General features: G+C 37.3%; 1 long non-coding RNA gene across 3 annotated transcripts in view; it reads left to right on the top strand.

The window, feature by feature from the left end:
• Window positions 1-24,173, top strand: part of LOC134759704 (uncharacterized) — a 515,755-nt gene that overhangs the window by 71,802 nt on the left and 419,780 nt on the right. The gene's annotated exons all lie outside the window — the stretch shown is intronic.

The following is a 24,173-nucleotide window of genomic DNA, read 5'->3' as shown; positions in this document are numbered from 1 at the left end:
TTGCTCCAAAAGCTTTATTTGATAAAGATATAAACTGACTCCTTTGACAACTGGTAAAGTATTCTGCATGAATGTTTCTCAACCTTATTTGAGCCAATAATCTCTTTTCATTATAAACATTTTATGACTCCACTTACTATCCTGAGATTAAATTCATATTTAACATAACTTGCTACACACATAAATATTTTAAAAACTTAATGTAGTTCACCAAATTGTTATGAAAGATAAGAAAAGGGAACGTGATTTATAATAAAATAATCCGTATCTCAGGATGTAAACGCATGGTGGGACTGGATCGGAAGATGGAACAAAGTTGGCAGGGCTTGCCTGTGTATGATTGCTATGACTGTGACCATTGCTGGTAGAGCTGTGATGTATTGGCTACCAAGTGAAGCGAATTACCAAATGACTAATAATTCTTGGTACATTTATAAAAAACAGGATATAATCTTCCCTTAGTTACATGGTAGTTGTAGTTCCAGAAAATTCTGTTTATGTTAAACTTTTGGCAAAATGCATTTTTTTTTTTACTTTTAAAAAATGCTTTGTGTTTATATGTAAAATGGGTTATTTTGCATAATAATAATTAATGGATTTTTCCACTATAGGAATGTTTTTCAAGATAACAGAAAATTATTCAGGATATAGGTCAGTTTTTGTTGTATATGGGATTGATTTCCTTATTCTAAGACACCTAGCATCCCTGGCCTCTGCCTGCTAAATGCCAAAAAGACCCCCTCCATCATTGTAACAACCAAAAAGGTTCCCACATTTTCCAAAAAGACCCCTGGTGTTTTCCATTGAGAACCACATAATTACCAATGAATACTGCTGTATCCTAGATAAAGGAGATAGTGGCTCCTACTCCAAGCTAAATATTATTAAATCTTTCATATTTAGGTTCAATTACAATAAGTAAATAGGCTAAAATCATGTAAATATACAATATGGTTTTTATCCAAAGATTAATTTTCAACTTGAAGGTACCTGAAATTACAACAGATCCTCTAATGAGCATGCAACCATTTCTAGATTAGAATTTTTAGAAGAAAAATGATTTTGGGATTTTGGGAATATTGGCCATAAAAATCCCCCAAAATTTTGCTAAAAAATGATCATGACCTCAACCAAAAGGCGTGCCTTAACAGTGAACTGAGGTCAAAAGGGGAGTGAGACAAAATGTGCATAGCATATGCGTTAGGGAAAAACCAGTTGTAGTGTGGTGTGAGTTAGGTTCCCTGGGATACAAACTCGGAGATAGCGTTTTGTGTGCAGGATGTTTATAAGGGACCCCTGGGGATCAACACCTGTGCAATCAAGACTGGACAGAAGGAGAAGTCAAGCTGTGATACAGTCTTAATATCCACTTCCAATGACCTCATGGGAGCTCCAAAACTAGGATAGCCTCTCAGAGTTGGACCAGGGTGTCCAGATATTTATAGTTTCAAAGTGGTCAGTCGTTGTATACAGGCTGATCCAAGAAGGAGTATGAATTTGAGCAAGTCCCCTCTTTGGAACTGTGTTGATCCCTGAAAGCCCTGACAGCGGAAGCCTGTCTGCTGACAGCACGCCCAGCAGAGAGGACAACAGGTCTTTTATTGAAGGGAGACCTGCATGGCACATCACAGTATTTACCACATAGATCTGGGCATCTGTTCAACTGGAATCCAAAAATTCAGGTTGGCAAGGATACCTGTGGGATCTGCTCTTTGGATGGGAAGCTGTGGCAACAAGAACCTCTGGCATAGGTCGTATTAATGGCAATATTTGCAATTATCATTATTCCAGACAGATCTAGCTATCCTGAAAAAGATAATGTGAGTATAGAAGAAGAGTCCAGGCACCAGGAGCATAATAGCAGTCAGAGAACCAAGTCCAGGACCCCAGGCAGATTAGCTAGAGTTCAGGCAGGGTGTCAGCGCCAGTGGGGAAGAAAGAAACCAAGGAGCTGGAATACCGTCTGTAAGTTGAGACAGAAGGATGGCCATATGGCCTGGAAAAAGATGACAGGTTTGAGGAAATAGTTTGCATGTCAGAGGGAACACTGGAGGGACCCTGGCCAGAGGGAGAGATATATCCAAACACCCCATGTCTGAGTCAGGATAGGCTCAAAGGTTGGCCAGCACTGGACATCTTCAAAGATTTTTATTACTGTTGATTGCGTCAGGTGAAATCAACGACAGCTAAGAAAAAGGAGAAACACATTACAATGTGACAAGTATAAACAGTGGAAAATCACTGTGGTTTGAAGAAACAAGTTTTGGTTGAAGTAATAGTCCTAGCAAACTTCCTGCCTGGACTGTTTTTAGAGGTTTTGGAAAAGCCAAGTAGCTGTCATCTCAAACTAAAGAAATCTGAGGTCTGTGTCTCCTAAAGAGAGGTGACTGTGGAACAGTAACACAGAATATCAGATTTCAATCTTCATGTTTCTCCTTTTGATGGGCACACAATCCAAATTCGAGATTTTAAGGTCCTGCACAATTTCATTTCACCCACGTGTCCTTCCTTATTCCCCGGCCCCTTTCATGAGACGTGCTCCCTTCCTCCTCCAGTGCCTTACTGCAGCTTCTCCAGCTTCCGCAGCTCTTTACTCCAATCCCAGCCATCTGGGCTCACTACAGATCACACCTTCCCTGTGGAGATGACAAAATCTGCTCTACTGTAATGATGCTGGCAAAGCTTAATTGTTCTTCACTTATTTCATGACTGTTTGTTTTATCTTCCCAGCTAAATAAATTGCAGTTCTTTTGAAAGAAAGGATCAGCTGGGTATGGTGGGTCATGCCTATAATCCCAGCACTTTGGGAGGGCAGAGCAGGCAGGTAACTTGAGCCCAGGAGTTTGAGACCAGCCTGGGTGGCATGGTGAAACCCCATCTCTACAAAAAATACAAAAATTAGCCAGACATGGTGGCGTGTACAAGTAGTTTCAGCTACTTGGAGGCTGAGGTGGGAGGATCAGTTGAGCCTGGGAGGCAGAGGCTGCAGTGAGCCGAGATGTGCAACTGCACTCCAACGTGGGTGACAGAGTGAAATCCTGTGTCAAAAAAAAAAAAAAAAAAAATCATGTCAAAAGTTACCTTTATATCTTTCACAGTGCTCAGAAAAGAGCTGGCCACCAGGTGGCTGCTAGGTAAACAGAAATTGATTGATTGACTCAGCTTGAGTATGTGTATTCAAATTCACATTTCCTGAATTAGCAGACATGGTCTTGTTTTTAAAATTGACTTTATAAGATCTCATGTTTTCTTATATCTGATGGTAATGAAAATGTCTCACCTCAAACTTGTGAAAATATGAATTCCTATGAGGATAATTTTTTTCTTCCTCTTTTAGTGAGTATGTTTCATACTGTAGTCAAAGTTTTAGATCTCTCTGAGAATTAACTTCTGTTTTATTACAGTGTGGCAATGCCATCTATTCATTGCCCTGAGAGATGCCTACCCTGTCATCTCTCCTGTGATCAGGACCCAAACTGTACTAAGTAGTAGCTATAGGGCAACATCAATTATTCTAGGGAATGTGTTTCTATGGTAGAATCTGAAGTTCAGGATTAAGAGGACATCTTTCACTTGTAACATCTTGTTCCGTCTGTGTTATTTAATTAGAGATAACTTCATACAATTAAGAGCTACTACTCTTGGATCAGATGTTGTTTTTTAAAGCTCAGTCCCATAAACCCCTATAGTCCACAAATATCATTTCCTTTTTGTGATACCTCTACAATATGAAGATTATATTTAACTCTCCTGGTTAATTCATTAATCTTATGCTTTATTCTTGACTTCATTCAAGGAGGGTAGGCATCGTGATAGGTATAGAGACCACTGTAATGGGGTCTTGCAGTGGAGGAGAGACACTGAACTCAACTCCAAATATAACATGGACAAGTGGGGATTTATAGACAAGGAGCGGGGTGAGCAGGGTGAGCAGGGTGGGGATCAGTGGATGGAAAATTACTAAGCGGAGACATTAGGGGTGAGAGATTCTTATGAGAGCAGCTCAGCAGAATTGTTGCTGAAGGCAGTCCAGGGTGATAAGATATCCAGGGTGGTTAGACACCAAGGGTAAGGAGGTTTCCCTACACTGACTTAGCAGGATTCTTGCTCAAACTGGATTGTACAAGGACAGAGAAGAAAGACCAAGGTCAAGCCTAGATGAGTATATATCTCAGAGGAGCCTGATTAAAGTTAGGTTAAGGAGGGGGTCTTTGTCACATGTTATTCTTTACATTTTACATGAGTTACTAATCATGATTGTGTTATACTTATGTGTTTGTACATATGTAATGTTACATGTATGTATACATATAATATCTATTATGTCAATGCAATTTTTAAACAATGCTTATTATTTATTAGGCAAATATTTATGAAATGCCTGTGATGTGTCACTTATATAGGTACTAGAAATACAGAAGAGGGGCCAGACAAGGTGGCTCATGCCTGTAATCCCAGCACGTTGGGAGCCTGAGGCGGGAGGATTGCTTGAGCCTAGGAGTTCAAGACCAGCCTGGGAAATATGGCAAAACCCTATCTCTGCAAAAAATATAAAAATTTTCTGGGCGTGGTGACACATCCCTGTAGGCCCAGCTACTCAGGAGGCTGAAGTAGGAGGATCACTTGAGTCTGGAAGGTCAAGGCTGCAGTAAGCTGAGATCAAACCACTGCACTCCAGACTGGTGACAGAACAAGACCCTGTCTCAATTAAAACAACAACAACAACAAAAACCCAGAATAGAAGAAAATAGACAAAAATTCTTGCCTTATATTGTAACGGAGGATACAGACAATAACAGGTTTGAGAAGGGAAGACAGATAAGGAATAAGATAAACAAGTAAAATAAAGCTGAATAGGGAGATATAAAATGCCAAGAGGTTTTGTTTGTTTTTAAAGTTTAGTTTTGCTTTGCTGAAATTTTAGATAGGCAGGTTAGGGAATAAGAGGGTGACCTTTGTGCAAAGCTCAGAGAGAAGAGAAAGATGGAGCCACATGGATATCTGGGCAAAAAGCGTTCCAGGAAGAGGGAGAGGTGAGTGCAAAGACCCTGAGGCAGAGGGCCAAACATGCTCATGGAATACCAAGGAGGGGAGTGTGGATGAGGGCGAAAGATGGGGTGGGGGGAGATTAGTTAGAGATGAGGTTAGATCAGTAATGGGGAGCCCGATCCTGGGGGAATCCATTCTTGAAAGCTGTCATCAGGACTTTTAGTGAGATGTAAGCCACTACAAGGTTTACAGCACTGTGATGAAACAGTTATTATGACTATACCCATTCTACACAGTATTGTACAAATTTTATAGGGAGACTGCATGGAGCTCTTAATATTTAAAAAAAGGGAAAAAAATTAAAACACCTTGAAAAACACTCTCATACTAGAGTCACTGATAATATAATCCTGTTGTATTTTTCTAGGGAGAGATGCCCTAATACTTATTCATGAGTAACAGAAAGAGAGTTCCTTTATAATCTTAAGAAAACAAGACCATTTCATTTGGTAGATTTTTAATTGGGGAACTCTTAAAATTCCAGTAATGGAACCATGAGCAAGGGTAGTGGTAAAAGTATTGGATTTGGAGTTATCTATATTTTTGCCTTCTTACTCCATTTTTACTAGCTTTCATTGATGGAAAGCTCACTAAGTGCCAGGCATTGTGCTAAAACCTTTAAGTGCATTACCTAATGTAATTCTGACAACATCCTGTCCATTAGGTACTATTATTTGAAAAGCATAGATAGATAGATGAAGGAACTGTGGATTATAAAATTTAAATAACTTTCTTAAAGTCTTACTGCTGATAAGGGGAGGAACCTTTATTTAAGCGTACAAGATGTACAGTGGCTTCTGATATCAAATCTCACATTCTACCTTCTAAAAAGCAGTTTAAAAAAACCAATCCATAATCACTGTGGCCAGGGGAGGTTTTGAAAAAATAAACAGCGGAAACCTTTCCATGTGTCCCATTCTGGACTTCTTACACCCAGATGGGACCAGGGGTCTCTTTGCTTCAGGACTTTTATTGCCGAGTGCTTAGATTTTTGCTTTGTACTTGCTTAGAGTGACACTATAAATATTAAAAGACAGGGTTTTCTTTTTGTTTTTCTCTTCCTCTGTTTTCCTCTTCCTCTGTTTTCCTCTCTCTTTTCTCCTCCTCAGATAAGAGAATATCTACATATTGTCTTTCCCCCTTCTGTCATTAGTGGTAATGGCCCCTATGTACTCTTTCATGACTTTCCCACATTCATATATAAACGTATATATTTCTTTTGCTTTAGAAAAATGGAATCATGTTATATAGACTTCTCTGCATGTTGTCACTTGACATTGGGAAAAGTCCCTTGAAATCAGCTGATATTCAACCATTTCCTTATTGAAGCCGTTTTCTTTGTTTCCAATTCTTTGTGTTTCTGTGAAAATATTTGAACATACATTATTACCTATTGATGGTTTTGTCTTTGAGATTGATTCATAGGAATAGCATTGCTATGACTAGGTTATATATAGTTTAATTAATTAGTTATAATTAATTTTTAAAATTTAGATGGGGTCTCGCTTTGATGCCTAGGCTGGAGTGCAGTGGCATGATTATAGCTCATTGCTGCCTTGAATTCCTGGGCTCAAGGTATCCTCCAGCCTTGTTAAATGTTAAATCCCGCAAAGTGCTGGGATTACAGACGTGAGCCAGCATACCTAATTTATATAGTTTTAATTTTATAGGTATTTCTGGACTACTTTCAAAAACTTCTGTAACAATTTACATTTGTAGCAGCTAGTTGTTGAAATATAGCCATTTACCTGAGTCTTCACCAGAAGTAGATGTTACTTCTCCTTTTAATTATTTCTAATTTGATAGCATAAAATATCTCATGGTATTATGATTTGCACTTTTCTGTCTGGTAGAGAGGCTTAACATCTTTTTATAATTTTATTGGCCATTAGGACTAGTTTGTAATATGTGTATGCAAATGCTTTGTACGTCTGTTGGGTAGTATGTTGTCTTATTTTAAACACTGAGATGAAATTCACATAACATAAAACTAACCATTTAAAAGTGAACAGTTCAGTGGTTTTTAGTCCATCCATAATGTTGTGTGACCACACCTACATCTAGTTCCAAAAATTTTTTTTCACCCAAAAAGGAAATACTCTACCTATTAACAGTTATTCCTCATTCCTCTTCCCCAAAACCACTGGCAACCACCACTCTGCTTTCTGTTGCTGGAGATTTACCTATTCCGGGTATTTCATATAAATGATGACCTTTTGTATCTGTTCTTTCACTTAGCAAAATATTTTCAAGGTTGATGAATGTGGTTGGTATATCTTGTTTGTTTTTAATCAATTTGAAAAGCTATTTGTAGATCTAGATTTTAAAACTTTTTGTATCATCTGGATTGTAAAATTAATATAGTATTTGTCAATGGATTTTGTTTATAGAATTATTTGTCATATAAAAGAGTGTAATATTTATACATTCAGATATTTCTATCTTTAATCTCTGGGTTGAACATGCAGTCTGCTAAAGTTTCTCTGAATGTTTTTATGGATTTAGGTTCATATTTAAATTTTTAAACAAATTGGAACTTTGGTACATGAGATTTCTTTTGTCTCAGAAGGATAGCCACTAGTTTCATTGTTATTTTTAAATAAATTATCCTTTCTTCACTCAGTTGAAATTGTACCTTTCTATATATTGAATTCCTGCTATTGCCTTTTTCTGGTTTCTCTAGTTCATTCCACTGATCTCTGTGACTATTCTTATGCCGATACCATACTGTTTTGATTCAGTGGTTTTGTATTGTTCATATTTTTCTTTCCTTGTTAAATGCTTTCTAAGTTTATATTAGTATAATTAAATTTTTTATTAGAGGCAAAAAAAGTTACTGTTTTGAAAAATTTTGGCACTTAGAAGTAATAATTATGAACTCATCTGAAATAAGTGGCTATATAATATACTCATGTTTCTGTTGCTAAATCTGTAAATTTTAATCCTGGATATCAAGAAAAGATTGCTGGTTGCCATTTGACTGGACTTCTGAGAAAAATTACAGAGATAAAACCCTTCCTATATAAATCCTTCTGTAAATCATGAGTGTTTCATACTCGGAACTGGCATCACTGCATCAATCTGTGAGCGTGTTTAAATGCAAAGTGCAGAGTGGTGCACAAGCTTTCCTTGGTGATGCTGTGTGTAATCTGTTTGCTAGCTGCCCCTTGCAGGGCCTGTCACTATGCCTGGCTTCTTGCCCCCTGATTACTAAAGACCATTGAACTCTTATTCATGAAGCGTTTTCAGGCAGCCATTGTATACTCATTACTGGGTGAGATCAAGAAAAGAAGTCCTTACTTGTTCTAGCTTTGAAAAACAAAGACAATTTTTCCTTCACAAAAAGAAGACACAAACTCTACCCTTGAGAAAAATCACAGCACAGTTGGGGAAATATAAATATTTATAATTATATCTAAATACATCTTCAAATCAACATTTATATACACACATTGCAGTAGTAACTTACATTTGTAGAGCACAGCTCTTTATAGTTTAGAAAGTGTTTTCATCAAAATTGTTTTAAGAGGATGTTCCTACAACATTTTGAACGATGTCTAGGAGCTATTTGTGTCCCTAATTTAATGATGCTCAGAATAAGACTTTTAGGGTAAGCAAGGCCGAGAACCTTTCAGAAAAGATGGTTTCATTCCTGCATTTCTTTAACCAGGTTTATTTTTTTATTTTTATTTTTTTTTTGAGATGGAGTCTCGCTCTGTGTCCCAGGCTGGAGTGCAGTGGTGCCATCTCGGCTCACTGCAAGCTCGGCCTCCCGGGTTCACGCCATTCTCCTGCCTCAGCTTCCCGAGTAAATGGGACTACAGGCACCCACCACCACGCCCAGCTAATTTTTTGTATTTTTAGTAAAGATGGGGTTTCACCCTGTTAGCCAGGATGGTCTCGATCTCCTGACCTAGTGATCCGCCCTCCTCAGCCTCCCAAAGTGTTGGGATTACAGGCATGAGCCAATGTGCCTGGCTAACCAGGTTTATTTTTTAATGGAGCCATCCTTGGCTCTCAACACCTAACTTATGGAGCATCTTTGTTTTTTCCCCAGGAGTGAGACTATACAATAGTTTGGTGGACATTTAAACTGTATATAGTATAAATTTTTCTTGGGGCTGGAGATCCGGGAGAGAACAAGACTGACATGGTCCCTGCCCTCATGCAGAGAGTGTGTGTGTGTGTGTGTGTGTGTGTGTGTGTGTGTGTGTGTGTGTTTAGGAGGGATGTGCATGCAGGGCACGGGAGGCAAGGATAATAGATATGTAAACAAATAATTAGCATTGTGATAATTATACAGCAGGCTGGTATATGGTACACATAATTATTGAGCTGACCTTGATAGATATCAAAGTGAACTTTTCTGAGGAAGTGACCATTAAGCTGAGTATGCAACTGCTTAGGGGAAGCGGGAAAGCCTTAAGGGAGGGAGCAGAATTGCACATTGAAGGATCTGGAAAAAGGTGGGAAGCACTGGAATAACAAAGTTCTCCGGAAACAAAGCTAGGGAGTGGGTTGGGGGCCAGATTGTGCAGGCTTGTGGGTCAAGGAGAGGATAATGGAAATTATCCTTAGGAGCCGTTAGAAGTTTAGGAGTGACATGGTTCTATTAGAGTGCCATGGCTGGTTCAGAGTAAGACATAAGAAGAGAGGCCAATTAGAGTCCTGTTGACGGAATTGAGGTGATAAATGTGGGTAACTTGGACTGGAATATTGGTAGTAGAAAGGGAAAGAAATGAACAGATTTGAGAAGCATTTAGGTTATAGAATTCACAGATCTTAGCAATTGATTCAGTGTGGGGAGATGTCGAGTATATCTCCCAAGCTTTTGACTTGGGCTTGAAGAAAAGACTATTTATAATAATTGGGGCTGGGTGCAGTGACTCACATCCGTAATCTCGGCACTTTGGGAGGCCAAAGCTGGTGGATCGCTTGAGCTCAGGAGTTCGAGACCAGCTGGGCAACATGGTGAAACCCCATGTCTACAAAAAAATACAAAAATTAGGCGTGGTGGCTTGTGCCTGTAGTCCCAGCTACTTGGGAGGCTGAGGCAGGAGTATCACCTGAACCCAGGAGGCGGAAGTTTGCAGTGAGCTGAGATGCACCACTGCATTCCAGCTTGGGTGACAGAGGGAGACCCTATGTCAAAACATAAAATAAAATAACAATTGGTTCAAAAGATTTTGAAAATTGTTTCAGTTCTTTCTGCATTGGTGCAAGAAGCAAAAAAGAAAAAAAAATAGGAATGTGCTTATGTAGACATTAAAGCCATAATGACACACCAAATGTTTGCTTTAACTAAAGAGGGCTATGGTTGTACAGAGCTGACACAAATATGATACACTATTGATAATAAAACTGAGGTCTTGCCCTCTATAAAAGTTAAACTAATTATTTACACTTGCATATTCACTCACATTATTTATTATTTTCTATTTAAAATCATTATTTTTATTGCAAAACAGACATAATTTTATTCTCAGCCTGCAAACCTTACTATAACTTATCTATATGTGCTAAGCACAGAGTCATTTTTGTCCCTTTAATAAGTATAGTAATTCACATTGGCTAATGGTATAACTATGATAATTACATAACGTAGTTGTACTCTTAACCACTGCCTTATTACAACAATTTTAAATCTTGTTATTTTTTCCTAGTGGAGCAGAGCATATGATTATCCAATTTTTTTTACTACATAAAAAAACACACAACTTTTGCTTGCTTTTTTTTTTATTTTTTGCCTCAATCCAGTCAGCAAAATTTTACATGTAGTTTGGAGATTGTACTTGCTATTGGGTGAAATTATATATACCCTGTGCTTTTTTCCTGGTCCTGGATTAATTTGGGTTTTCTTCTTAGATCTTTTACTTCCAGGATAGTGTGTACAGTTTTTCATGGCAAATCAGAAACTTAGCACATATTACTGAACAATTCACTCATCTTTTCAACTACCTTATGGTAGATAGTTGTGGAGAGGAGGGTTTGGTGTTAGTGATTAAAATTATGAATAGAGGAGCTGGGTACAGTGGCTCACACCCTATAATTCCAGCAATTTGGGATGCTGAAGTGGCGGGATCTTTTAAGGCCAGAAATTGGAGACCAGCCTGGATAACATCGTGAGATCCTCTCATAGGTGGGAATTGAACAATGAGAACACTTGAACACAGGGCAGGGAACATCACACACAAGGGCCTGTTGTGGGGTGGGGGTAGGAGGGAGGGATAGCATTAGGAGAAACACCTAATGTAAATGACAAGTTAATGGGTGCAGCAAACCAACACAGCACATGTGTACATATGTAACAAACCTGCACGTTGTGCACATGTACCCTAGAACTTAAAGTATAATAAAAAAAAGAAAAGAAAAAAACAGTTTTAACTATTATTTGGGTGTGGTGGCGCATGCCTGTAGTGCCAGCTACATGGGAGGCTGGGGTGGGAGAATCACTTGAACCCAGGAGTTTGAGGCTGCAGTGAGTTATGATTATGCCATTGCACTCCAGCCTGAGTGGCAGAGCAAGACCCTGTGTCTAAAATAATAAGAAGAATGAATACAAATATAGTGAACTCTTATCTGGAGTGATTGAAAAAAGTGCAAACCAAATATTCATCTGTGTGTATTCCATATATAATTTATAGATGATTACTTTTCCAATAACTATAGCCAGATTAATTTCCTCTAAAAATTAAATCAAATGTATTGTATTTTGGCCTTTGAGGAGTCAGAAAATGCCTCAGGATTTTCCAGAACCTGACTCCAGCATGTTTCGGGGGAGATCTAGCTGTTATTCCAGACTTCTTTATGCTTCCTTTATAAAGTTGCAAAAGTTCTGAGTAATAGAATGTTTTGAGTATTCAGAAAAGATAGCTTTTCTCAATATGTCAGATCTTCATTATATATATCTAAGATATGCTAAACTTCTCAAGTTTTTTAATAAAAGCATATTATAAAGGCATAAAATGAAGTTTTAAGGCTAGTGAGGCCAGGTCTAGGAGGTGCAGTGGATAGTTAAAATAATTAAAATGCAAAGTTTAAAATTGTTATTTTATTTAAAAGCCTAATGACTTAAATCCTTACTCACCATAACCATTAATTAAGTGGATTTGTTTTTCAGCACTGGCCTTGTTCACCTTAGTACTGAAGTCCATTCAACTTCAACTCAGTCTTATTAGTCTTCATGCTGCCCCAGAAGATCACTGATGATCAGCATGATCAGAAGACCTTTCAAGGTTGCAAATTATGAAAAAAAGTATTAGATTATGTTCAATATACTATATCTGAATTAACCAGAAAACTTAATAATAAAATACCGTGTGTATTTCTAATTTTGACAGCATTATTTAATTTGGAGAATTTGGTCAAAGAAACATAAGAGCAAAATGCATTTGTTTCAATAATTTATGAAATTCAGAAGGTTGTGATGCTTTTTTTCCTTTTTAATTATCCAGAGGCAAATTATATTCTTCTTCTCTTTGACTCTTGAAACTCGACCTAACATGGGTATTACAAGAAACAATAGCAAATGTGCTTGCTGCATTATTCTCTTGGTGCTAGTTACATCAATCTCTGTGACTTCTTAATGACTTATTTTTAATCCTGCAAGATTTTACATAGGTCAAAGAATTGCATCCATTTTCTTTATTTTATTTGTCTCCCTGAAATTGCTTAATGAAGATCCACACAACTACTATTCACAGCAAGAAATGTGGCCATATGTGGGAAACATCTTTGGAAACTGTAAAGGCCTCACAGATATGTAATAAGGGGAACAATGATGATAGTGTGTGTTTTGAACAAGGCTGATGGCAGAATATTCCCTAAGCATTGACAGGGAGCACGGGAGGCAACTTTCCTGGAGGAGACTTTATAGTACTTAGCTTCTGCATTAATTTGAATGTGCTCATCTGCTGTACTGAGATCTTGTACACTGTTCAGCCCATTTCACTCTCCAATGACAGGTGTGGTGCATCTTGTTGAACTTAGCAAACATCTCAAATTTCAGACCAACAGGTAGCCTTTGTCTCTGAGACATCCTTTCTATGTGTTGATTTCATTTGTTTCACCTCCTTTTACAAGGCTTGTCTCCAGGCTCATTCTTTCAGAAAGCCTCTTTTTTTTCACTATTCTGACATGAAGAGCCAATGCCTTTGTTGCTCTTAATATTTGAACTCTTATTTTGACAACAGATTAATTATCAGTGTTGTGACATCTCTTCTTTTGCTTTCTGGAGTCCTTACTCACGCCCATATATATTCAGGTAAATTTCATGTGTGTTTGCTTTATGTTTCTTTTCATATTGTAAAACTCTTGAGATGTAAAGCCCTAACCTTATATCTCTTTGGATGCCTCACAATGCCCAGAATCTAAGAAAATTTATGTTTAGTTCAGTTTTCGTTGATTTAATTTTTATCACCAAAGATATATTCAAACAATTTTTTGTGCCTAGAAAACATATTAGATTTTTTAAACAAAAGAAGTTTACTTTTCATAGAAAGGATGGTGGGTGATATGGACAAAGGAAAGATACAAAAGGTGTTTTTGCTGCAGTTCTATGGTCATTTTTCATTAGATTGAAGATACTTAACATGGTTGTGCTTCATAGGGTCCTTAAACTCCCTGAAATTGTATGATTAATATAATTTGTAGAGAATTATAATATGTAGAGAAAGAGCCCATGGTTTTTATCAGATTTTCAAAGGTTGTAAGTGACTCAAAGATAATTGAGGGTCTGAGTTAGAAGGCACCACAACTAAAATACTCTGTAACAAAGCTGGTGTCAAGGGCTTTTTGTTTGGATGGTGATAGTATTACCATAGTAATACCATATTACTACCATAGAGGAATGTTCTTTGTTGATCTGACTTCATCATACAACATTAATACATACATGAAAATCCAAGTTTTTGCAAGTATAAATTTGGTGATATTATTCACTTAAGGAAATAGTTAAGTAAAATTTTAGCTAATGAGCTCCTAGACATTTAACATTAACTTATGTGTTGTATTTCAAAAATACACGTCCTTTGCTCTGGACAAAAAGCACACGAGGAATTCTATAATTTGCAACAGAATAAATTAGCCCAAAAATGTGCTGCATCCGCCTGTGGGACAGACATTATTTTAAAATGTTGTCTCACAGGAGTGAAGGCATTTCTTGATTTCATGTGTGTGTATTTGTTTTGTTTTGTTTTTAATTCTGTATGAGACTTTACAGCAGACTTAATATTGGATTCACAATTAGTGACTGAATAAAGATCTCTGTGTGGATTGATTTAGCTCTGTGCATGTATTCATTATGTGGGTGATCTTCTAATACCTCAGCCTCCAAGTTTCTTGACCCGTGCTCACAACCCAGATAAGTGGTTCTCAGTGTAGACCTCAGACTGACAGACACAGCATCACAGAGGACTTATTAGAAATGCAAATTTGGGGGCTCAGCCCTAAATCTGGAATCTGAAACTCTGTAGTGTGAAGCTCAGCAATGCAATCCCTTTAGCAAGCTTTCTGGGTGACTCTGAAAGCTGTTATGCTACAACTTGCTAATAACAACAACTCTACCCCTTACTGTCATCTCAATTTCAAGCTAACTGCTCTCTGACCACCATTAATCCTGCCAGCTCCCTACTTCCTTCTAGTATCTCAACTTTCCCATAAGAGGTCCATGAATCATTTTTACTTTTTTTTTTTTTTTTTCTGTAATCATCTCCTTTGTGTCCTCATTACTCCTATTAGATCCCATGGTCCATGATTGTAATCATTAAGTTCCATGTTCTCTCTCTCTCTCTTCGTTTTACCTAGACAAATTTCCAGCTTGTTTACATCATCTCTCCACTGCTGCAGGCTCATCTGAGTATTTCTAGAGAAAAACTCACAACCATGCCAGTAATCCACTTTAACACTAACCCCAACTGAACCTTAGTACTACTGGAAATCCCAGTATATTACCTTAGTCTAGTCCCTCTCATATTCCTTTAGCAGAGTATTTTCACATTCTGCCTCCCCTACTGTTTTTGTGGACAAACTGTCCATGTCTTTCCAAAGGCCAACCTCTAGCTCCTACAGTGGATTCCATTTCCTCTCCCCTATTCAAGGAGATTTTTTCCAGTAATTATTTTTTCTCTCTCCTGCACTAGCACTTGTTCCTTCTCTACCTGGCCACTCCCATCAGCAAAATAAATATGCTGTCATATCATCTATTTTAAAAAATTCTCTTACCTGCAAATGCCCTGCTTCCTACTATACTGCTTGTTTGTTTTTATAAGAAAACTCTTTTTTAAAAGTTGTCTCTAGTTATTTTCTTCTAATATTCTCACTTGCAACTACCCCAGCCAGGTGTTCATTTCCACTGTTTCATCAAAACAATTTTTGTCATTGTCACCAAAGAACTCCTAAATCTAATGGCTAATTCTTGTCAATGTCCCCAATGAGTTTCTGAATCCAATGGCTAATTCTTGTCACTGTCACCAGTGTGTTTCTAGATTTAATGGCTAAATCTCATTCTTCTTCTGGCATGGCCCATGTACAATATCTGACATAATTAATCAGCTCCCTCCTTCCTGAAATACTTTTTTGCACTTGGCCTTCAGGGCACATCTCTTTCCTTGATTATTCGTCTCTCAGTAGCCATTTGCTGCTTCATCCTCATCCTCCTGACATTCTAATATGGAACTATTTCCAGGTTCAGTCCTTAGCCTTCATCACTTCATTATCTGTAATCACTCCCTAGGTGACACCATCTAGTGTCTTTCATTAGTTTATATACCATTTAAAAGCTGGTAACTCTAAAACCCATGTCCCCATCCTATACTACTCCTCCGAACTCAAAATCTATATATCTGTTTACTTGATATTCCCACTTGAGTGCCTAATAAGTCCCATTAATTCATCATGTTCCAAACTGAATTCAGATTTTTCCACCCTGCCCACCAAACCTGCATCTTCCACACATTAGTTAAAGGCATCTCCATTCTTGCATTTGCTTAGGTCAAACACAGTGCAGTAATCTTAACTCACTCCACTCTGTTTTCTCTCTCAGCCTACACCCAATCCGTAGTAAGACCTGGCAGCACTATCTCCAGTTTACATCCCAAATATGACTGCTTCTTACCGCCTTACTTCTACCTATCTGGTCTATGCCACCCTTATTTTTTTACCTGGATTGTTGTAAGAGCTTTCTAATTTGTCTCCCTGCCTTTGCTCTTTTCTCTATCCTCTTAGATGCTATTCTTAACCTAGCAAACAGGATGATCTCATTAAAAAGGAAATTGCATCATTTTACTTCTATACTCAAAGCCGTCCCAAAACTTTCAGTCTTATTGGAGTAAAATCAAACTCCTTTTTGTGGCCACGTGACCCACCATAGGACCCTCCATGATCTTGCCGCTTCCACCTCACTGACCTCACCCTCTTCCACTCTTTCCTCTTGCCCAACCTGCTGTAGCTACAATGGTGCTGAGGCTGGCTCTGAGTAACCAAACCCAATCCCACTTCAGAGCTTTAAATGCTGTAATCAGAGAGATCTGCATCATCTTGCTTCCTTGCTTATGTAAGGTTCTTTCTTCCCTGACTACCGAATTTAAAAGAGTAATATCCTACATATAATCACTTTCTCTTTTACACCAGCTTTATTATTCTTGATGTGACTTCTCACCATCTGACATATCATTTAGGACAAACCACATGAAATTGTAGATAATGACTATTTTTGACCGACAAAAACTGCCAGTGCCTAGGGTAGTCAGGGAAGCTAATTCGTATTTCTTGTTTGTTTGTAAGCTCTGTGAGAGAAGAGATTTTTCCTGTTTTGTTCACTCTTATAGCCTCAGCTAAAAGATATAGTGCTTGGTACATAATAAATACTCATAAATATCTATAGAATGAACTAGATGAATGAGTCAGCAATATTTATAAGGTATCTACAATGTGCTATTCGTGTTTCAATCCCTGTATCCACTCTCTTTTCTGTTTTATTTCTCTTTATAAAAATGAGTCACAGGCTGGGTGTGGTGGCTCATGCCTGTAATCACAGCACTTTGGGCGGCCGAGGCAGGTGGATCACCTGAGGTTAGGAGTTTGAGACCAGCTTGGCCAACATAGCGAAACCTCGTCTCTACTAAAAATACAAAAATTAGATAGGCTTGGTGGTGGGAGCTTGTAATCCCAGCTACTTGGGAAGCTGAGGCAGGAGAATTGCTTGAACCCGGGAGGCAGAGGTTGCAGTGAGCCGAGATCACACCATTCCACTCCAGCCTGGGTGACAAGAGCGAAACTCCATCTCAAAAAAAAGAGTCACCACATTTTTCAATGAGTAACTAAATTAATATGCAGTTGGGGTGATTCAAGGGAACACAGTAACTATTTGAAAAAATAATGTAATAGAAATTTATATCTAATACATTATATCTAAGTATATGCATATATCTTTATTTTACTAATTATGCTTTACTGAGACCACTAATAGAATTGTACTGAGACCACTGATAGAGCTTTTTTTTTGTTTTAAATGTCCTGAACACATTTTATCTGAAAGTGTGTGATAGGCATGCTGGCAGGGCAAAAGTAGGATGTCATTAAACTGTTGCTTTAAAGAAGTGACAAAATGATACTTCTTTCCAAATGAAACAGGATAAAATTTGAAAAGAAAGCCTTTGGGATCATGAAAAGTATGAGTATGGGGAACAAAATACCTTCTTTTAATTTTGCAGTAATGAATACGCTTTGAAAACTGAAATTGGCTAGAAAGAACTAGAAATGGTTTAGCAATAGAGTTCAGCCACAAAACTTAAGTCTGAGACTATGGCATGGGACACATTTTCACCAGTCATAATTTTAGCCAAGTATAGAGAGATGTGATTAGGAATACTCAAATACAATCTGGGGGAAAATAAGCAGAAATCACATTTAAAAAAAACATGAAAATTGTGATGTCCTGCAAGACGCTTAAAACTGCAACATTGATTCTCTGAACAAGTTAACTGAGGCAAACTGAGAAGGCAGTATATATCCAGGAGCACAGTACACATTGGGCGGAAGATCTGGGATGAGAGCCCAAAAGTCCCATTTTCCTGTCTCATACTTTTGTATTCAAAATATTGCAATCTGTTACCTAGAAGAAGATTAGTGTGTAGAACTGAATGCTTTAATTTTACCGCAGGAAAAAGTAATGTAGAAAGAGCATAGGCTGCGATGGATATAAAATGTGTCTAAACACAGATATCTTTGGTTAATTAGTAAAATGGCAAAGACACTTATGAAAAACAAGAGAGGCACATAAATCTCTTTCGTAAGTGTTAAATATTTCAATATTCACTCATATGAAAATCTTTTAATGGAGTTCTCACATATTTGTAGAAATAGTTAACATTATATTTGAAGCATCAATTTCTTTACCACTGAGCTAACATAACTTTTTATCATTATATCTTTGAATACTGTATTACTTATCTGATCTAGAACATTTCACATAAAAGAAAGCTAAAGTTAGCAAAAGAACAGTTCATAAAAATATGTGGTATCTGTGAAAACAGATATGATTAAAATAGTATGTGCTGTTTAAATGAATTAGGAGTCATCTTGGAAAGCCCAGTGAAGTCTCCTCATCACACAGAGGCAGTTAGGAAGGTAAATAGGACTCCAGGGTGCATTAAAAAAGGGAGAAAATAATATGGAAATATTAAGTTGATGTGATATCAAATAATGATATACTTTCATCCAGAATACCGAGTCTAATTTCAGTCAGTGCACCTTAAGACATGTCAAGCAGAGAATGAAAATATCAGAGGAATGTGGAAAAAGGAGTAAATTGGGGATGAATTCACAGAAAGATAATTTGTTTCCCCCAAATAAGTTTTAATAAGCAGGAAGTCACTTTTTTTTTTCAAAACATCACAATAAAGGACATTGGGTGATTGATGTTTATAATAAAGTAATTAGCAACTTAATGTATTAGCTGAAGTTTGCAATGATACACTCAAAACTAGTTATCTGGATTGGTCAGAAAAGTGTTGCAGATTTAAAAGAACTGAATGGGAACATCAGTGATGGAAGCAGAACTTCTAGGCTAGTGGTCTTATTCTTTCCCAGATTGTATATTTACCCTGGGCCTCTGGTCCCAATCAACATGTAACATTTATTGTAAGTTTATGTCCATTTATGGTGACACAAAAGTGTAAAATACAGTCTCTCATGCTTTTTTCCTAATTAACAAAACAAATTGCATTATGTGTTTTCTCAGTATAGAAAGAGAACATATATATTACCAGAAAGGAATTCCAGGCTGGAACATGTAGAATATAAAAGACTTTTTCAGTACCAAGGAAACTTTGTGCCTATTACCTAGAAATAATGGCTGAGCTCACTATTGTGAAGCCTGGGGCTTCCTCTAAGAGAAGAAATGAAATAATTTTCTTTTTCTTTTAATATACTTGTCATTTTATAAAATGTTGGATTTATGTAGTTTAACTTGGCATATAAATTTTATCTCATTTATCCTCGTGTGCTTCTTAAAATGATTAACATTATTTTCATTTCAGAAATGAAGAAACAGAGTTTATAGTTGAAAGAATGAAAAGGAACGAGGATTCAATTCTAGGCCTTTCACTATGAGCCTATTTTTCAGGATTCACAATGATACTACTTTTTATAATACAAGTGACAATGAAGAAAAAAACTTGACTCTCATGGAACACTGCATGGAATCTGGGACTTTCTTTATCTTTATTTATTTTTTACATATTCAAATAGGAAAAGAATAGTCCCATAAACCTAGCACTAATTTTAACTTCCTCTTGAAATATGAAGCATATCTCATTACTAGAAATTGGACTTTGTAAATAATCTGAATTAAGCTATTCATTAATATTCTCTCCTTTAATCACTTGTAGTTTTGGTCTTCCAAACATTTAAGTGATTTTCTGCCTTTTCCAGAGACTACTGTTATTCAGGTGCAAACATTTTTTGTTTATTTTTTCCAAAAAAGATTAGTAAAGACCAAGGTTTGGGAAGCTTAGAGGAACCAAGCTTATTTGAAAGTAGAGTTAAGAGAATGGACTCAGAGGATATATTATTTCAATACCAAACAAAGGTATTCACAAAAGAAAGAGAGAGAGAGAAATAGAGCACATGAATAGTAGCATCTAAACATTTAGAGCTTCAAATGGAACATTGTTTCCTCTCTTATGAAATGTCTTTGAAAAGAATTTGGGGCCTTGATTGCATGTTTAGGACATCAGAGTACTAAGCAGGGGTAGGGAAATTCAGGGTCCTATTCTGCCTTTGCTGAATACTGTAGATTTTTTTCTACCCCCCACTGGTAATTATAACGTTTGGAAAGATGAAAAAAAGTGTTTTTTGTTTTTTTTTTTTTCTTTCTTGGAGAATGCTTTTCTTTCAAAGATTCTGAGTTTGGAGAAGATCTTTAAACTAAGGGGTACTAGACATAAGAGTCTTTTTAAGTCCTTCTTATCCCAACATTTGAAAAAGCATTTTATTCATAAAGCTTACACTGTTTTTTCAAAGGAGCCATTTAATTCATTATGGAGTAGTATGAAGCTGTTGAGAGAGATATAGCAGCTTGATTCATTTGAAATCACAGGACAAATAGACTTTAAAAAGCAAATGCATCCATTTTGACACTAATTATGTGTCTTTTGCACATGCGGTATCTCATGTCACAAATTGCTCTCATTTGCTTCTCACTGCAGAATGTCTCTGAAATGAGATGAGTGGAAAATGCCTTAAACAGGTGGATGTGGAACAGGTCGGGGACTTTAAGGACTTCAGTGGAGGAGGGGTGGGTTGGGGAAGGGAAACAAATGAAGATGTCTTAGAAGTCACTGCAATTTATATGGAATCTGTCCAACGCTGACACTGAACGATGTGAGAAGGTGGGTTATATGGCTTTTCAAATATTGTGTATTCTCCTTATAATCGGAACGACAATATAACAGAGCCCACAACACATCAGAAATTGTGCTAGGATTATTTTATTTGTATATGGATCATTGTCTTTGAACCTTAACATAAACCAGTACTTCCGTTCCCATTTTACAGATGAGAGAACTGAGGAGGTGAAGGAATTTATTGAGAAGATCATAAGTAATTCTAGGGGGATTAAAACCAAGGCAATCTGATTCCAGAGCCCTAGAGAGCTTTCCCACCACGTATGTGGGACTTTGTCCTGCATTTTTCTGATTCTCACTCTTCTACTTGGCTACCCAAAATTCTGTAGAAATGCTTTATGAAAAACAGAAAGTTTAGTGAAGTCTATAGAATTAACCTGAGTCTGGCATCTTGCAATCCACTGTTGAATCTATTTAGCACAGGAGGAGAGCTTTATAAATGATGCAAGAGTTTCTTAGAGTTCTTTATAGAACAATTCAGATAGGGCTAAAAACAACCAAGAGAAGAGAAAAGCACACATTCATTTTCCCTGAATATGAACAAAAACAAAAGCAGTTGCTACATGGTGTGAATTGGAGGAATCTTATATTATTGAGCTGGTGCTTGTTGCCTGATAATGGACAAGATTAGCCTCACTTTTCTGTAACTAAGCCTGTAATGGTGTCACAGCCTATTTGATGCCAATTGGTGTTCCTGGGGTCCTTGGTATAAAGCAACCTTTGCAAATGAGTAGTCAAAATGGTTGGAATAAGAAATAAAACCAGAGAGTAAAAAATGAATAGCTAATTCAACACTTAATTTCTTTTAATTTTGAGAGCCTTACATATGTGCTGCTACTATGAATGGGTGGGATGTTGATGATGGGGGAAGAGTTTTTAACTGTAAATTTATTTTCACCTGAGCTGTAGAATTCAAAACTGGCATGCCTTACACGTAATGCAGTTTGACAGTTCATTTGAAATAAATGTGCCGATAACCCTTAAAAGTGGTAATAAAATACTCTTTGCTCTACTGTACAGATGATTAATACCACTAAAGTAATTAAATTCCATTAGGCTGAGGTTCACATACCCAAGGAATTGGTGCCAGGATTTAGCCGTTCTCTAGTGAGGACAAAAGACTAATGCCTTTTAAAGCCATGTTTCACTAGGAAAATCCCAGGGAAGTCTATATTAACTTAGGACATCTGCTTGTTGTGATTGTTTGAGGTATTGATGCATTGGATCATTAGCAGGGTAGCGTGAACTAGTGTTTTCCTGTTGACAAGGATCTCTCACCAGGAGCTGCTAGCTTTCTGCAAGGGGAGAGAGAAAGCAAAGCAGGGCAGCCAAGTTGAGTCCTGTGAATAGCTTTGACTTACAGAATTATTGCTAACTGTATAGTCTCTGATGGTAGGAAACAGCATTTTGCCCCCAGCCATTTTTCCCAAGATCAAAGCCAAAGTAACTCTGTCTCCTGCTGTTTTGTAGCTGTAGATTCTTAAAGACTGGCATTATTGTCGTCGATGAACAGTTTGCCCCCTTTCAGATGGTTGCAGTAATGACCCACGGGGGAGGCAGTGGTTAGGCAGTGCTGACAATGTGACCAGGTGCTGCAGCATAAGCGTTTCATTAAATATTGAAGCAATGGTTTTCAGTTACAGTGGCAAAAAGGGAATTTGGTCTATGTCCAAATATGTGGCTATTTTTTCCCTTCAGCCTTTTCTAATCACATTATTTTTTGCATGACCTTTCTGCAGGTAATTAGCTGCCGTCCTGAAAAGCATTGTGCGTAATATATCTAAGGTGATTCTGCATCCCCCTTTACAGGCTGGTAATCGTTCTTAATGTATGAATGATTTATTTACCATCTTTTGTCTTAAAATTTACAAACCATAAAAAAGCCCTTATGATTATTTTGTTTCCAGCGATACCCACTGAAAGAATCCTGAATTTTCCAGGGAAAGATGGTTTGCAGAAACTGAGAATGGGACTTAAGTGCATTTAGAGTTAGGTTTTATATGTGTACCATGTGAAAAGCTGTTTTGTGGCTTCAACACCCTGTTTCCATTTAAAGAATGTTAAACTTGTCTGTATAATTTGTGTAATTGAATTCACAACAGAAGAACTACAGTCATTTCTTAAAGAATATTAAACTTGTCTGTATAATTTGTGTAATTGAATTCACAACAGAAGAACTACAGTCATTTCTCAAAGAATGTGGTTGCCACTTTATTAGAGGAGCAGCATTACAATAGCAAAGTTTACTAGGCTGGCTGTCCTGTGACAAACTTTTTATTTTTATTTTTTTTGAGGCAGAGTCTCACTCTTGCCCAGGCTGGAGTGCAGTGGCACAATCTCAGCTTACTGCAACCTCCACTTTCCAGGTTCAAGTGATTCTCCTCTCTCAACCTGTGAAGTAGCTGGGATTACAGGCATACATCACCACCACACCTGGCTAATTTTTGTATTTTTAGTAGAGACAGGGTTTCACCATGTTGGCAGGCTGACCTCAAGTGATCCACCCGCCTCGGCCTCCCAAAGGGCTGGGATTAGAGGTGTAAGCCACCACACCCATCAACAAACTTTTATAGGACTTCCTGAAGTTCTCTGATTGCAGAATCATTTAAGAGAAAGTGGGACTTTACATAGGAAAACATTTGTAAATTGTAATAAAATATTGCACACAGAAAACTCATTCAAAACGTCTAGAGGAAAGCCTGGTGACTCTTGGAGGCTATGAGAGGTGAACTAAAACAACAATGTACCATAAAACAAACAAAACAGAAGCTCCGTGTAGGAAAGGCCACAGAATTTAAATAATTTTCTTCCCATTTATCCCTACCTTGAAAATCTTACCTATTGCTTAATAGCTATATTAAATTTCAAATTTTCTGAAGTATCAAACTGAGTTTCTGCAGGTTAGGTGCACTTTGCCAGATTTCCACATTTAAGTCAGGTTCCTCTCTTCCTTTAGCAAAACTCTTTGGCACTTTTCTACCAAATGTAAACATGGTTTTGTATAATATTGTCATTCATCTGAGAGACAAACTAAACTGTTACATGAGGGCATTATGTTTTAGATGTACCCTATTTGCCCATGAGATCACCAACTCTATGTCAAAACCACATTAAAATAAGAATCTACTGTCAAATTTTCCTTCTTTTCTGTTTTGATTGTAGTTAGGAAGAACTGAATTAAAATGTTATTATAACCAGTCTTCAGTCTCTGTCTTTCTA

The sequence above is a fragment of the Pongo abelii genome, chromosome 12 (genome assembly GCF_028885655.2).
Source record: "Pongo abelii isolate AG06213 chromosome 12, NHGRI_mPonAbe1-v2.0_pri, whole genome shotgun sequence".
In the NCBI taxonomy this organism is placed as follows: Eukaryota; Metazoa; Chordata; class Mammalia; order Primates; family Hominidae; genus Pongo; species Pongo abelii.
This window is presented reverse-complemented; position numbering and strand designations above follow the sequence as displayed.